Below are 16,605 nucleotides of genomic sequence, written 5' to 3'. Positions count from 1 at the left end.
CTTGCTTGAAAGACTTGCTCTAAGACTAACGTGATGATGTTCTTGTAGGAGATAAGGCAAGCCTCAGTGTCAAATTAGGAAACAGGATCCTCCAAGCTCTGAGTGTAAGAAATACTATATTCTTTTATTTTGCTAAATAAATGCATATATTTTCTGAACTTCTCTCCCCTTCATTTTCTCAGCAAAAGATTAATCATAATCACTGTTGGGGCTCCCTTCCTCCACTCTCTAGATCAAGTAAGATTCCTTGTTTTTTAGGGAGGACAAAACATCTGCAGATCTGAAGTTGGGGACTGGTATCTAGTTTACTTTTGCTAGGCTTTCTGTCCAAGGAACCTTGAAATCTTGAAAATGGGTAGCATTTTGTGCCAAGGTTGGGCTCTGGGAAATTTTTATCTCCCACCATCACAATTTTTTGTGATTGGCACCAGGCTTCCATAGATCACTCCATCAGAGGTGCATTCGCATTTCTAGCATCCTTATCTGGGAGACAGTCTCTGTATCTCTACCCAGTTCTGGGTCAGTCATCAGGTGTAAGTCATCAGAACTTAATCTTTAGAGATCTAGCAAAACTAGAGCACAAAAATATGAGACACATCTAATTTTGTGCAATGAAGAAATATAACCTTAGGTCATTTAAAAAATGAAAAGGCTTCCTACTGAATGGAAACAGATATTTGCAAATGATGTGTCTGACAAGGAGTTAATTCCTAACATACACAAAAAACTCATACAACTGAACATAAAAAAAAAAACAATTTTTAAAAAGGGTAGAAGACCTGAATAGATATTTTTTCCAAAGAAGACATATAACCAGCACATCTTTTCATGCTCAGCATCACTAGTCATCAAAGAAATGTAAATAAAAAACACAATGAGCTATCACTTCACACTTGTCAGGATGTCTATCATCAAAAAGACAACAAATAGCCAGTATTGGTAAGGATGTGGAGAAAAGGGAACACTTGTGTACTGTTGGTGGGAATGAAAATTAGTACTGACACTATGGAAAACAGTCTGGAGGTCCCTCAAAAAATTAAAACTAGAACTACTATATATCCAGCAATTCCACTCCTGGGTAGTTATCCTAAGAAAACAAAAACACTAATTTGAAGATATATGCAACTCTTGTTTATTGCAGTGTTATTTACAGCAGCCAAAATATGGAAGCAATCTACAACCTAAGTGCCGATAGATGGATGAATAAATAAAGATGTGATTTTATATATGTATATAAAGGACTATTATTCAGCCACAAAAAAAAAGAGTGAAATCTTGCCATTTGTGACAACATGGATATAGTTAGAGGGTATTACGCTAAATGAAATAAGTCAGGCAGAGAAAGACCTATACTGTATGATTTCATTTATATGTAGAATCTAAAAACAAAGCAAATGAACAAACATAACAAAACCAAAACAGTCTTAGCTGTAGAGAACAAACAGGTAGTGGTCAGAGGGTAGGGCCTTGGGGGAGAAGAGAAATAGGTGAGGAAGATGAAGAGGTACAAAATAAATGAGTGGTGAGTATGAAGTGCACAGTGTGGGGAATACAATCAATAATTATATAACATCTTTGGAGGGTGATAGATGGTATCTACATTTACCATGGTGATCATCTTGATATGTATAGAAACAGCGAATCACTTTGTTGTGTACGAGGAATAGTGTTGTAGGTGAATTATACTTCAAAAACAAAGAAACAAACAAACTCATAGAAAAGTGACTTGGTTTGTGGTTTCTAGGGTGGGGGTTGGAGGAAGGGGGAGTCGGATGAAAGCGGTTCAAAAATACAAACTTCTAGTTGTAAGATAAATAAATTCTAGGGATGTAATGTTTCACCATGATAAACATAATTAACACTGCTGGATGTTATATAAAAGTTGTTAAGAGAGTAAATCCTAAGAGATTTCATCACAAGGAAGAGAATTTTTTCTGTTTCTCTAATTTTATGTCTATATGAGATGATGGATGTTTACTAAATTCATGGTAATCATTTCATGATGTATGTAAGTCAAATCATTATGCTAATTTTTACACAGAGCTGTATACGATTCATTATCTCCTTAAAACTGTAAGAAAAAAATTTTACTTTAAACACATTAGAAAAAGTAGAATTTTAAAGAACACCAAAATAGTATATAAAGAATAAAAAAGTTCACTTAAATCTGAATAGTGGAATGACAAAAAAAATCATCGACGCACAGATATGGTTACCAAAGGGGAAAGTGGGGAGGGATAAACTGATAATTTGGGAATAACAGATACACACTACCATATATAAAATAGATAAACAGCAAGGACTTTCTGAACTATATTCAATGCAGTGTAATAACCTATAATGGAAAAGAATCTGAAAAAGAATATATATATATGTGTGTGTGTGTGTGTATATATATATCAAATCATTTTGCTGTACACCTGAAACATTGTAAATCAACTATACTTCAATAAAAAATAAAAATTAAAAAAGAAAAGAAATGTTCATATATCTGTTACAAAATAGGGTGAGAAACTCAAAAGTCGTATGGAAAATTTGGCTGAATCATGAAAGAAAATGTTTTACGAAAGAAAAGTAGTTTTTGATCATTTAGCAAAATGTTCTCAAAATCCAAGGTTGCACAAAGGACTATAGACTAATTATAAAGAATTATTATAAAAAACAATGGCAGGTGTTAAACGATGACTTTTCAGAAGATGCTTCACTCTGCAAATTCGCCATCTTTTTGAAGCCCCTCTTTCTGACTCACATTGTACTTTTTAATAAAACCTAAGAGAAAGGGTAGATGAGTAACACCATGAGTCAGAGGTTATTAACAGTTATTTTTAAGAAAGGTGATTTTAGACTTTAAAATCTTGGTGACCTTTAACATTTTATAATCCCTGCTATTCTAAACTGTTCTGGAAAAGTTAATAAGGGTTACACAAAAGTTGGCTGCTTCATATCCAGTGTGCACTCTTAAGAATCAAATTTTGGCAAAAAGGTTTATTTGTCTTAAAGACAATGGCAAAGCATTAAGAGGTAATGGTAGTCGGGTATTATTTTGCTATTTCAGTTCATAAAATTAGTTTTTTCAGTTAACGAATTGCTGCATAACAGTGCTGCTGACATTTGGCACGTGATATCAACCATATTAAACTATAATCTCCAGCCCTCTTTCTCTAAGATTTAGGCCAGGTGCTTTGCTTTATATAAATTCAAAATCTTGCTTCAAAACAGCTTTTGATAATTGCAAGCAATACGTATAGGCAACTGAGATACCAGTCTAAGCTTATCGGCAAATTCTTTTTCACTAATAGTAATTGTTTATGCCACTTGGGAGAGAGTTCAGTTGTAGGGATTTTGTGTCTTTAATATCTTCCTATCAAAGATCATAGCACCTCCAGCAGCTATAGCACCCACATCAGGATGTTCAAGTTTGTAAGGGTAGCCTACCAAAGTGGGCTGAACCTCAGATGATCTCACATAGATATTAGGTAGTTCAGTTTGTAAGCTTCTGCCTTACGGTAGACTCTAGTCAATAATAGCCCATCACCTAATGCTGACGTATTCTCCTTACTGTATTCTTAATTGCAGTTTCTGAACAAACTGAAATAACCTTCATCCTTCATTTTATATGTTTCCTGACAATATAGAACTTAAAAAAAAAACATATTTGCAATATCCTTATACACATTCATACACATGGCTGCCCAAAAATATACCCACATTCAGCACATATCCATTTGCGAATAAAGCCTGTTGATCTGAAAAATGGCAAAGCGATGCTGCCCAAGACCAAAGAAATACTGTTAGATTTTATATTAATTCAGGTATTAAAAATGACCAAATTAATTCCAAAATAAAATATATTGAATTGCAAAGCATGCTGTATTTCACTATAGTTTTAATTCCATGAAAACTAAGAAATTTTTTTCTTTTATATTACACCATCTGTGAAATCAATAAAAGCAGGATTTCAGAAATAGTTTGAAATTGCTTTAGAATTGGTTATTTTTTTAAACAAATGCAGGAAAATTAACTTTACTAACTTTATTACATTTTTCACTCTGAATCTTACCTTTTTTTATGCACCTGTGCAAATCATAGGAAAAATTTTATATATAGGACATATAAAACTTAACTGATTTCTTGATATAAACCCTTTCACATGTGTGGGTATGGGTATACATGTCAGGCATGGGTTTCACCTTACTCTATACCATGCATCTGTTTAATGCCGGTACACCATGATAAGAGGTGGAAAACAATCTTCAGATTAAAAACCATTTGCATTATCCATAGAAAAGCATTAAAGACTGTAAACTGAGAAGCCTATTTGCCCTAGAAACCTTGGAAAGCTTAGAATTGTGAGTGGATAAAGAAGTGGTAATCATTGTGACATAACTCAAGGAAGCACAGGGGCTTTCAAAAATATAGATGCTGGTGTCTGACATTCACTCATTTTTATGTAGTTCTTTAGGATCACAAAGGTCTTTAGGTTTACAAGACAATCCATTAAAATGAAAATACATTTGAAGGGAAAAGAGCTGATAGCTATTGCTGGCTTACAATGTGCATTATTAGATGTGCTGTACGGAAGTTAATGTTTTTGTTATTCATTTGAGTCTATGCCTTAATTATTAGCTAAGTTATGCAGGAGGTTTCACAGAAAAGCACCTGATGAACTAGTTTCCAGTGAGTTTTCACAATTGAGTGGAACGTAAGGAGGAAACAAAGGACTGAACTCCAGCACCAAGACTTAACTTATGTCTGTAATGCTGACCACACACAGAAGAGAATGATGGTGTCCTTAGGATAAATATATCACTCACTCATTCATTCATCAGTTCATTCCTTTATTTTATGACAAAATGCTTTATAGTGCGATGAATACATAAGTACATCAAAGAATCAGTCACAGTCGTGCGGATATAATGAACAAACATATTTGAAAGGTACAAAATTTGATAATGCCTTTCCATAAGCAGTAAACTTCCACTTGGCAGGATTACCTGCGGAGGGAGAGCAGTACAGAGATATTATTTTGAAATAAACACATTAATAAATATCAAAAATGGAATTCCCTAAGCTTTCAAATATGTGGCATTTTTAATTAGCTTAAGTGCTTTCTAGTAGTGTTCTACCTTAATAAGCCTTAGAAATTAATGTTCATCAATATGTCAAAACACTACCTCTGATCATATGGCAGTTACTCCACTTGTACATGAATAAGATGTCTCTGACATTCTTAAACCTGTAGCCACCCTTCTGTTACATAGTTTCTTCTAAAGCCTATTTACATTGTTAATTTACTTGGCTATGCTTTTGCAAAAATGCTCAGATGAATTTTCATCCTGTCAAAAATATAAGACCTCTGATTCCAAAGCCTAATTAATATATAATATACCAATCCAGATGCAAGATTTTATTCTTCAATTTATATAATTTAATTTTGCATTTCGATTATCTATTATAATGTCCTGCATATAAAACCCCACATGAGAATTTTTTAATTTATTTTTATTGAAGTATAGTTGATCTACAATGTTGTGTTAGTTTCAAGTGTACAACAAAGTGATTCAGTTTTACATATATATATATATATGTTCTTTTTCAGATTATTTTCCATTTATAGGTTACAATATTCAATATATTATAAGAACTATATTCAATATATTACAAGATATTGAATATAGTTCCAGTTCCCTGTGTTTACAGGACCTTGTTGTTTATCTATTTTATATACAGTAGTGTGTATACGTTAATCCAAAGCTCCTAATTTATCCCTTCCCCCCTCCCCTTTCCCCTTTGCTAACCAGAGTTTGTTTTCTATGTTTATGAGCCTATTTCCAGTTTGTAAATAAATTCATTTATATCTTCTCTGTTTGACTTCACTTCATATGGTCATTTCTAGGTACATTCATGTTGCTGCAAACAGCATTATTTCATTCTTCTCTCATCATCCACATGAGAAATTTATTTTAGAATTTTAAACTGGGGAGGAAGGAAAAACCTCAAAAGACTTGAAATCAAGGTCATTTCTCTTTTTGCTCCTATTGCTACAAATGTCAGCGCCAAACCCAAAGTGTAATCACAGAAATGTATGGTAACCTCACAGTTACAGTACTGCCAGCTTCCATTTTTCTAACAATTTGATTTTCTATATCAGTCTCTATTTTGTTTGTAGGGGGAGAAGGAAACATAAATATATTTGATAAATTAACATACAAAGAATAATATACTGTACATACCACTAAAGTCATACAGTTTCAAAATATATATAAAAATTGCCCACCACTTTAGACATAAATAATTGATATGTAAACCCATTTGCCAAGTCATGTCGAGTGGACATAAACATCTCACTTTATTTATATGTAAGGTTATTTTAACCGAAATCTGAGGATTTTTAAGTGGACCTCGTTTAGTCTTAATTTCATGTTAAGGTTTTGCCAATATCTTAGATTTTAGAGAATACCCACTCTGTACACTAGCAGTGTAGAAAGCAAGGATTAGAATTATAAATGACTGATTCTGTATTAGAAAAAAATATCTTAGATAGAAAAAATAATAATCCTATTAACAAACAAACAAAAAAAACTGTATGGTTTGCACCAATGTGAAAATCTGACCAGTGTGTCTTTCTAAAATAATTGGAAGAACTAAACACAAGCTCATATTTCTTAAATTAAAAAGTCCATTGATTAGGCTTAATAAGGACTTTTTTAAAGGAATAATTAATAAGTGTAGAAGTAAACTGAATAGTGTCTATATTGCTGTAAAAACATTGTATTTCTGTTTTGCTTTTCCCTCATTATTATGAATTACAACAATATAATAATTATGCAAATAATAGGAAATTACTTGCATACTTACAGGTTGAGCCATCTATTCTAATAATATTATACCTGCCCTTTAGGAAAAATATTAGGTACCTTTGCAAGTTTTGCTATAAAATAGTGAAGAGAAAATAGATTGGCAAAAATTAAATAGCTTTTACATTTTTAGTTTTGTTTATTCTCTTCCCTTCAATAAACTATGACTTCCAGAAATAAAAAGAGATGAGACAGGAATGGAAAAAGTAATCTGAGAAGACATGGCCTCCTTTTCCTTGTCAATTCCACTCTGCTGTAATGAACATTTAAAGGTTTGATTTTTTCCTTGGGGGTACATGTTTAGGAATGCAGCCTTCCCATGTTACTGTTTGTCATCTCAGATAAAGCCACCCCATAAGCTCCTTCATTTACACCTGTCCTTTAAGAATGTTGAAGACAAGCCATCTAAGAGTTCAAGAGAACCCTGTGCCAAACATTTTCTTGGTCTAGCTTCATTGTCAAGTCTAGGCTTTCTTGCTGTCCTTTACTCTGGCCACTGGACTCTGACCTTCTGAGTCACAATGAGACTGCCATCTCCTTGCGCGGGTTCCTGCTTCGTTGCCGCAGCCTGCCTCCTGGCAAATGAGAACAGCTCTGCCCACCGTACTTCTCAATGAGCATCAGTAACAAGGATGGCTGCTAGTTACTGAGAAGTGCTTTACGTGAACATTCATTCAGCAAAATGTATTGTTTACTGTGTGCCAAGCTCTACTACCTGCTAAGCACTGAAAAAAAACAATGTCGATTCAGTCCAGACAACACCCTCTGCTCACATTGAGCCTACCAGGGGTCAGACATGAGTCACACAAAAAGAGCAAGGAATGTATGAATACAAACAAGCAGAGAGGCTCCGAAAGAACGGAACAGTTTCTTTTGATAAAGTCTATCAAAAGGTTTGACTTAATTAGAGAAGGGAGAACAGACTAACCCAGGAAAGGATGCCCAAACCGAGACATGAAAGATTAAGAGAATTAATCAGGCACAGAAGACAGAAGACATTCCAGGCTGAGCAAATGGCTTGTGCAGGGAGCTTACAAGAACAGAGTTGGAGAAAGTTGTAGTGGCAGAATGGCATGGACCGTGTGAAAAAGTAAAGAAGATGGATATGGCAGGAGTGCAGAAAACTGAAGCTAGAAGGAGAGGTGAGCACCCAATGAGCACCAGTTAAAGCCTTCAAAAGATTTTAAGTAAATGTTATATAATTATATTTGGATTTTGAAATGATATCCTTCCCAGAGCTAGGGCTGCAGGTGAGAGCTGGACTGTTTGTAGGCAGACTGGATGCAGGAGACCAGTTAAAAGGACATTGCAATGATCCAGGCAGGAAGTGATGGTATTTTAACCTAATAATAGCTCACTTAGTAAAATCCATGTGCCAGACATACTATATCTCATTTAATCCTTACAACAATCCTGTGTATTAGAGAGTGTAATGATCTTTGCAGATATGGAAAGTGAGGTTTAGAACTGTTGAGTGACTAGACAAGACTGCAAAGATAGTATGCAGGATTCAAGCCCAGTCAGTGAGCAGCCTGGCAATAAACTCATGCTCATATCTGGGATGTGGTAGCAGCAAAGTTGAAAAGAAGTGCACAGATTCAAGAGATGTCTGCAAGTTGAAACCACAGGATGTGATGATGGATTAGCTCTGGAGAGTAGAGAATTGATATTGGTTAAAGTGAAAGGAAATACCAACAGTGTCTAAGGGTCTGACTTACACATGCGGACGGCGGATAGTGCCATTCACTGAGATAGGAAGAACTGAAAGTGAACCGGATGTTTTTAGGGGGTGGGGTGTCAAAGATAAATAAAGATAGACACCAAAGTGGTAAGGACAGATTTGAATCATATTAACTACTGCAATAGGGAAGTGCCAGCTAAAAATTGGCACTTGCTATCTGCCTCTCCAAGGATTGGGTCACACTGGCACTTGCCATCTACCTCTGCTTGGATTAAATCGTGAGCCACTACAGCTGCTGACCTCCAATACTCCCTGAAAGGAGGTCAGGGTGGAGGTCAGGAATGAGGCACTCTGTGCTCTGGGAAAACTGGCTGAACAGGCCTTCAGATAGTTAAGATATTTTCAGGAGAAGATTTTATGACCCCAAATTCTTGCATTCCCTCCTACCTAGAAAAGGACTAAAATCATTAACAGGGACATCTGCTCCTTATGACTAGCAGCGATCCTCTGTCTAAATGTGTGCTTGATTGTACGGACCCCCTTCAGTAAAATCATACATAATACTTGGTTCCCCATGCCTCTTCAGAACAATTTCTCAGAGCTCTCTGAGATGCTGTCTCCCAGGCTATAGTCCTTATTCTGCCCCGAATAAAACGTCACCCACAACTGTCACATTGGGTGATTTTATTTCAGTCGACAGGAAAGAGTCCAGCATGAACTGAATTTAACTTTGACTTGTAAAGAGGTGACTTGGGGTTTTGAAAAGAGAGTGAGGGAAAGGGAAGTGATAAGGGAAGGCACAGTGGAGTTAGAGAATTGAATAAATGTGAAAGAGGGAAGGAGGTGTGTGGAATAATAATAATTTATATATATATACTTATTTCTGCCCTCAGTTTCTGACACAGGGCTCCAAAATCCTTGTAATTCCTAAATGATAAGAGCATTAGGAGAATCTTTTGTTCTAATGCAGTGACTCTGGGTTGGCTTCTGAATGAAGGCTGGTCACCAGAAAGACAAAGCCATAATTAGAAGCTTGGAATTATCAGCCCTACCCACCTCCCATTGCTCAGAAAGGAGACAGGAGCTGAAAATAGAGTTAATGATTAATCATGTCTACATAAGGAAGTCTCCATAAAACCCCAACAGTACTGAGATGGAGAGCTTTAAAGTTGCTGAGCACATCTACATGCCAAGAGGGTACCATATGCCAAGAGAGTCCCCCAACTCTGTCACACAGAAGCCCCTGTGTTTGGGACCCTCACAGCCCTCACCCTATGTATCTCTTCATCTGCATCCTTCATCATAATTTTTAATAAATGGGTAAGTGTGAGTCAGTGTTTCCCTGAGTCTTGTGAGCAGCTCTAGCATATAATCGAATCTGAGAGGCAGGAGGTCTTGGGAGCCCCTGCTTTGCAGCCAAGTCAGAAAGACGTTGTGGGTAAACTGGGGACCTACTACTGGTGATTGGCATCTGAAGCCATGGGCAGTCTCATGGGACTGAGCTCTTAACCTGTGGGATCTGACACTCTTCAGGTAGGATTAAGTTAAATTGTAGGACACAGAGCAGAGGTCACAGTGAATTGCTTGGTGTGGGAAAACCCACACACCTGAAGCATAAGCAGCATTGTGAATGTGATAATAGTGTGACAGTAAAGGAGAAACACATGTGGAAGACTGATTTTTTCACGAAACAGGGAATTGGTGCATTGAAAATCATGTGGGTTTGCCAGGTGGCACTTATCAAAGTTAGGCCCCCGCCCTCCCACAGAGCCTGGGGAAAGGGCCCTGTCTTCAGGTGTGGACTGGCACCGCAGTGAATGCTTTTGGCAGCCCTGAGTTCTCTTAGGATGGCGTTTTAAGGGGGGGCAGGCCACCCTAGGGATGCGGCTTGAGCGGTCAGAAACCATGTTAGTTTTGTTCAAGGCTTCATAGCCACGGCGAAAGCCAAGTGGAGAAACAGGCTCAAGAGAAGCCTGGCTGGAGACTGGTCAAGGAGAGAACATTTACCAGGGGTGTGGAGCAGACTACGAGTTCAATATCAAACATGCTGGATCTGATGAACTTTTGAAACACCCAAATAGAAATATCGTGGGCAGTAATCTATGGGCCTGCAGACCAGAGGAAAGCTCTTGCTCGCAGACGTAAACCTGAAAGCCGTCAGCATGTGAAAGATACTGAAAGCCATAGGCTAGATGTGCCTACTAGGATGGGTTATTTACCTCATGGGCTGTGAAACACTCTGTGGGCTCATTTGTCCCCACCTCTGTGATGAAGCTCTGGGGCATCCCATAGCTCTTCTGTCAATTATGAATAACAAAAAGTCACAAGATTTAATAGACAAGTCCAGTATAATGATCAACACTGCAAACTCTCCAACTCAAACCTACCAGAGGAAAGAAGAATATGGTTGATTTCTTGGCACTTCCTCATCCCACCTCCTACCCTACCTCATGTCTTTTTTTTTTCACCTGGTGAGAATACAGGGAATTAATGAGGGAGGAGCACACAGCTGAAGCAGCTGACGCAGCTGGAATGTGTCATCAGTGCCCACTGTGGAGATCCGTATGTCTTACTGATACTCAACATGTCCACCGAAATGTGTAATAGATGTTTTCAGACTTAATATGTCTAAGACCAAATGTGACTTCCCCTCACCCACAAAACCTTTTCTTCCCACAGCCTTCCCCATATAAGCAAATAGCAACTTCATTCTGTTCAGGTCCAATATCTTAGAGCCCCCCCCCTTTTCCTCATAACCCATTTTAAGCCATTAGTAGATCCTGTCACTACCTTCAAAATACAATCAATTCTCATTATCCCCAGTAGTTATGTTCTAGAGACACTTCAAACATCAAATTAGCAAACTCTAAATCATTGCTCCTAGTGGAAATGCAGGGTTATGTATCATTTGGTTACATTTTCATCAACTGATCAATACATAACCTTGTTTTATGTGTGTTACAGTTTAAACACATTTAATATATATTGTTGACTCATTAACATTGAACTTATGACCAGCAGCACTATAATTTATGCCTGAAAAAACCTTATCTAACACGTATATTTTCTCCATAAGGCACATTGCAGTCTTCGTGTGCTTACAAACACCAGATACCACTTCAGCATTACACGTGAGATCTTTTTAAACAGCAAAATCACCAACTAAAAGCAAAAATATACAAAAGAAGTGGCACTAAATATACAATGAAAAGGACACTTGTTCATAATATGAGCACTGAAAAAAAGAAAACAAAGTGTCATCTTGTTGGAACTCAGCTGGTAACATGCACACTGGGCAACTCAAATATTTTGCCACTCTGTACGTATCTATGTCTGCAAATGACCACAAAAGAAAGCACTGTGAGTAGCGATGTGGAGGTTACAAATAAATTTTAGTGAGAAGGCAAAATTGCAAACACATAATCTGCGAATAATGAGGATTGATTGTATATCCAGAATCTGACCAGTTCTCATCACCATCATCATGACCACCTGTGCCCAAACCACCATCATCTCTTCATTTGCACTAGACTCCTGACTTTCTTCCCCCAAAGTTTCACATGCATAAGCCTGTTAAAACTCAATCGAGATCATGTCTCCTTTCTGCCCAAACTCCAGTGTCTTTCAGTCTCTTTTGAAATAGAATCCAGAGTTCTGGCCATTGCTACCAAGAGTGCTGAATGATCTGGCCCCATTCAATCTTAGAGGTCTCATCCGTCACTCTCTCCCTTCCCCCACTCCAGCTGGACAAGCATCCTCCCACCTCAGGGACTTTGCACTAGGGTTTTTGGGGGTTTTCTTGTTTTGTTTTGTTTTGTTTTGTTTTTCTGCTTGTAAAACTCTTTGTGTATCTGGCCCTCACTTCTTTCAGATCTCTGTTCAAGTATCTCCTTATCAGAAACAGGGCGCCCATGGTCTATATATATAACAGCCCTTCTACTGCTCTCTGTCCCTTTTATCTGCCATAGTTTCCTGGAGAGCACTTACTGCCACCTGACATATTACATATTTTTTATTCTTGCTCTCCTCTCTTTTTTCAATGCTGTACTCCCCACTTTAGAACATTTGGTAGAATTTAAGTACACAGTACATGTTTATCAACGGTCTGAAGACTGGCTGACGTCCTCACGCGCAGCGCCTTTATGCGCCCCACGGTGCTGTGCTCGCTGGCCTGGGGTTGTAGTCCTGCGGTGCTGCTGCTGCTCTGCCCCGGCCCCTGCACATTAGGAAGCCCGTTTCTCTGTGGGGCATCCTTTCATCCCTCAAGGCACTCCTCTCAGATGGAGTCCAAGACTGGCTGTCTTACAAATGGCGTTTACATCTGGTCTCCAGAAAACACATGCCTTAATCTTGCTTTAAGAGAGATTTAAATAAGCCAAACTCCTCTCCAGGCCTCCACATTCGTTGTTTCCTTTGCCCCAAAATCTAACCTCTACTCATTACCCATCTAATCTCTCACATCTCAGTTTAAATATCACCTCTTTTAATGGACCTTCCCTGACTCAGTGGCCAGCTAAGGGCCCCAGTGCAGTATTTCTCAGACTTTAATGTAAATGAATCACCTGGAGTGCTTTTTAAAAGAGTTTCCTGAGCCCCATCTCCAAAGATTGATTCAACAGACCTGGTGAATTTTCATTTCTAACAAGTTCATAGATGAGTTCAATGATGTTTGTCCAAGGGCCACACCTTGAGAATCACTGCCCTACATTATGCACCCTATCATGGTATCCACTGCACTTTATTGTAATTAAATATTTCACCACGTGTCTTTCTAACAAGAGTGTGAATCCTATTAAGTGCCTATAAAGTATTCAACAACAAATACACTTTAAAAATTAAATACCCACTTTGGAGTTGAGGAATACGGAGTTTAGTAATTAAATAATTAAGTAATTTTTCAGCAATTAAAAAATTAAGTAATTTTCACAAGCTTACAAAACCCTAAGGGTAGGGGCAGGAATGAAGGGAAAGATGTGAGAAGGGAAGAAACTGTTCTAACTCTAAAGCCCTGAAAGACAGTGACCACGTGTCCATTCTAGGACAAAATACATTGTCACTAGGGGGCCCTGACTTGAACCTGTAGTTGAGAAATCTACAAACTAGTGGATTCGATCTGCATGTGACAAAGAGGTTGAAATCTGTTATCTTCTCTTATCCTCACTTCCTCCACAGACCATTCAGCCCCATGACACACACGTGCCTGCTTCTACATCAGTACTTACTGATGCCTTGAATACACTCGAGCTGGAACGGCTGACCAGAAGAATGGCTTAAAGGTGCCCAGGACATTTGAAATGCCTTGCAAGCTGCTAGGAATCTCCTTCGAAAGAAGCTTGTGAGGACCCCTGAAACATAATTTTGTCAGATCCCAAGGAAAAAAAATTAAATTAAATCAAGTAAATTGCTTATTAAACTAATGCATTCAGTTTCCATTTTCCAGAAGTCCCAATCTGAAGACTGATGCAAAGATTTTTCCGTCGCATCCTCCATACCAAGGTCATACTACTGTTCCTTGCATTTCAATGAATAAAGCCAGGCAACATAGTTTTGTAAATGGAGAAAGAAATTAAAAATATTTAAATTTCATCTGTGTAGATCTATATTGTGTGCCTATGCTGAGGAAATGCTCAACCCTCACCTCCCGAATATCCATAGATCTTTGGAAGTTTCATCGTCTGAAGGGAAAAATATGGACTGTCATTTTTAGCTTCTTTTTCTCTGGCTCCTAGCTTACTTATCCCCAGAGACTGGAGAGTTTAGGGGGAAGATGTGAATATATGCGGCTTTTTTCTTCCTTCCTTTGAGAGTGGCCACTCCTTGCTCTGTTCACCCATGCGGTAAGTTTACCAGAACACATTCTGGACCTGCAAGTGAAAGGCACACACTTTGGAAGCTGGGAAGGTCAATCCAGGAGAATCAATTCAACCTTATCAATAGTAAAGCTGATATTTTGATCACTGAGAAATCTACTCCTCAAGTGGCTCTGAAATTCAGGAGGTGGGAGACAAAGGGGTATTGTTTATTGCCCCCCTAAATCCCAGCAGAACTCATGTTGCTCACAATCACTCCTCTGTCTTCCTCCTCTTTGTCATTATCAGCTTGACACAATCCACCTCACCTGTCTCAGCTTAACTCTTATTTCATTTCTGCTGAAACCTTCCTTGATCATCCCAAACGAGTGAATCCTCCTCCCGCTCTGTGTATAGTCTGCCTTGAATGACAGTAAATTGTGACTTGTGCAGTCTTCTTTATTAGACTATAAATTGCTTGTAAAGAACTGTATTTTACTCTTTCTCTGTGTTCTGACCTCCAAGCTTCCTTCCCACTATAGTATTCACTACAATATCATTTTTCATCCTTTTATCAAATTTTTAGTGACAGCTGACTATGTGTCAGCTACTTGTTAGGTGCTGGGACATGTACCCAAACAAGACAGAAGCAGTCCCTACCACGACTTTGTTGAAGCCTTAACCATAATAAGCCCTGAATAACGATTATTTGATTTGATGCTATAGGTAAAGAACTGCTTCCCCTCCCCCCACAGATCACTAAGATTCTGAATATTGAAATCAGGAAAATAAAATAAAATAGATTTGAGATCCATATTTTTTAACACATCTCGCAGGATATAACACTACGCCTTACATCATTATAATTCCAATACCCCTACTAGTAATAATATCTGGTATCTGTCGAGCACGTAGCTATGAGCTAAGCACTTGCCATGAATTACTGCACCTACTATTCATAACCATTTTTATGAGGAAACTGATACACAAATTATAAAACATAAATAATCACCCAAAAGCAGATTTGAGGTTAACTTTTTATTTTATTTTATTTTATTAAGTTATAGTCAGTTTACAATGTTATGTCAGCTTCCAGTGTAGAGTACAATTTTTTAGTTATACATGAACATACATATATTCATTGTCACATTCTTTTTCACCATGAGCTACCACAAGATCTTGTATATATTTCCCTGTGCTATACAGTATAATCTTGTTCATCTATTCTGTATATACCTGTCCATATCTACAAATTTCGATCTCCCAGTCTGTCCCTTCACACCCCACTTCCCCCTCATAACCACAAGTTTGTATTCTGTATCTATGTGTCTGTTTCTGTTTTGTATTTATGCTCATTTTTTTTTTCTCCTTCTTTTTTTTTTTTTTTTTTTTTTTTTTTAGTTTCCACATATGAGCGATCTCATCTGGTATTTTTCTCTCTTTCTGGCTTACTCCACTTGGAATGACATTCTCCAGGAGCATCCATGTTGCTGCAAATGGCGTTATGTTGTTGTTTTTATGGCTGAATAGTATTCCATTGTATAAATATACCACATCTTCTTTATCCAGTCATCAGTCAATGGACATTTAGGATTTGACGTTAACTCTTAAATCTATAGTATATATCACTTAAGGTTACTTTATCTTCCATGTATATGCCTCACAGCTAAAGGTAAATTTTTAAGCATTTGTTTACCTTTAAGTATATTGGACAGGTTGACTATTTGCTTTAATCTGTCTAACACCACTCTTTAAATAGAGTTGGTGTCTATTTCTAGAGAATAATTCCCCTGTATAAGTCAGAGTTTGGTCAGGAAAATAAGTCATTCCAACTTTTAGGTGTAGGAAGAGGTTTAAAACAAAGAATTAATACAGGACTATTGGAAAGTGACAGGAGCAAATGTCAGGAAAAATATTTTCTGGAAATGTTAAAGAGCAGAGGTCAAGAGCAAAGGAAAGTGTCTACCAGTGGTCTCAGCCACCAGCAACACCAGAGTAAGAGATTCTCAGGAGGATGCCCAAAAGTCAGATGCCTGAAATTTGAAGATGCTGACAGGCCTTCCCACAGCCACGATGGAGAGCAGTGGCTGTTCTTCCTCTGTCTTCCAAACCTTGTTCTGGAGCCTCTGATTGGCAGACTTTCTGGGGCTCCTCTGGAAAGGTAAAACAGTACAGTCTAGGCTTTGTCCTGCTGTAGTGCAAGGAGAGTTTAAAATTCCAGGGATGGAACCGGGAATCAGTAACAATATCAGGTAAATCCTGCTCTTTGGACATTCAA

Source organism: Camelus ferus, chromosome 29 (genome assembly GCF_009834535.1).
Source record: "Camelus ferus isolate YT-003-E chromosome 29, BCGSAC_Cfer_1.0, whole genome shotgun sequence".
Classification (NCBI taxonomy): domain Eukaryota; kingdom Metazoa; phylum Chordata; class Mammalia; order Artiodactyla; family Camelidae; genus Camelus; species Camelus ferus.
This window is presented reverse-complemented; position numbering follows the sequence as displayed.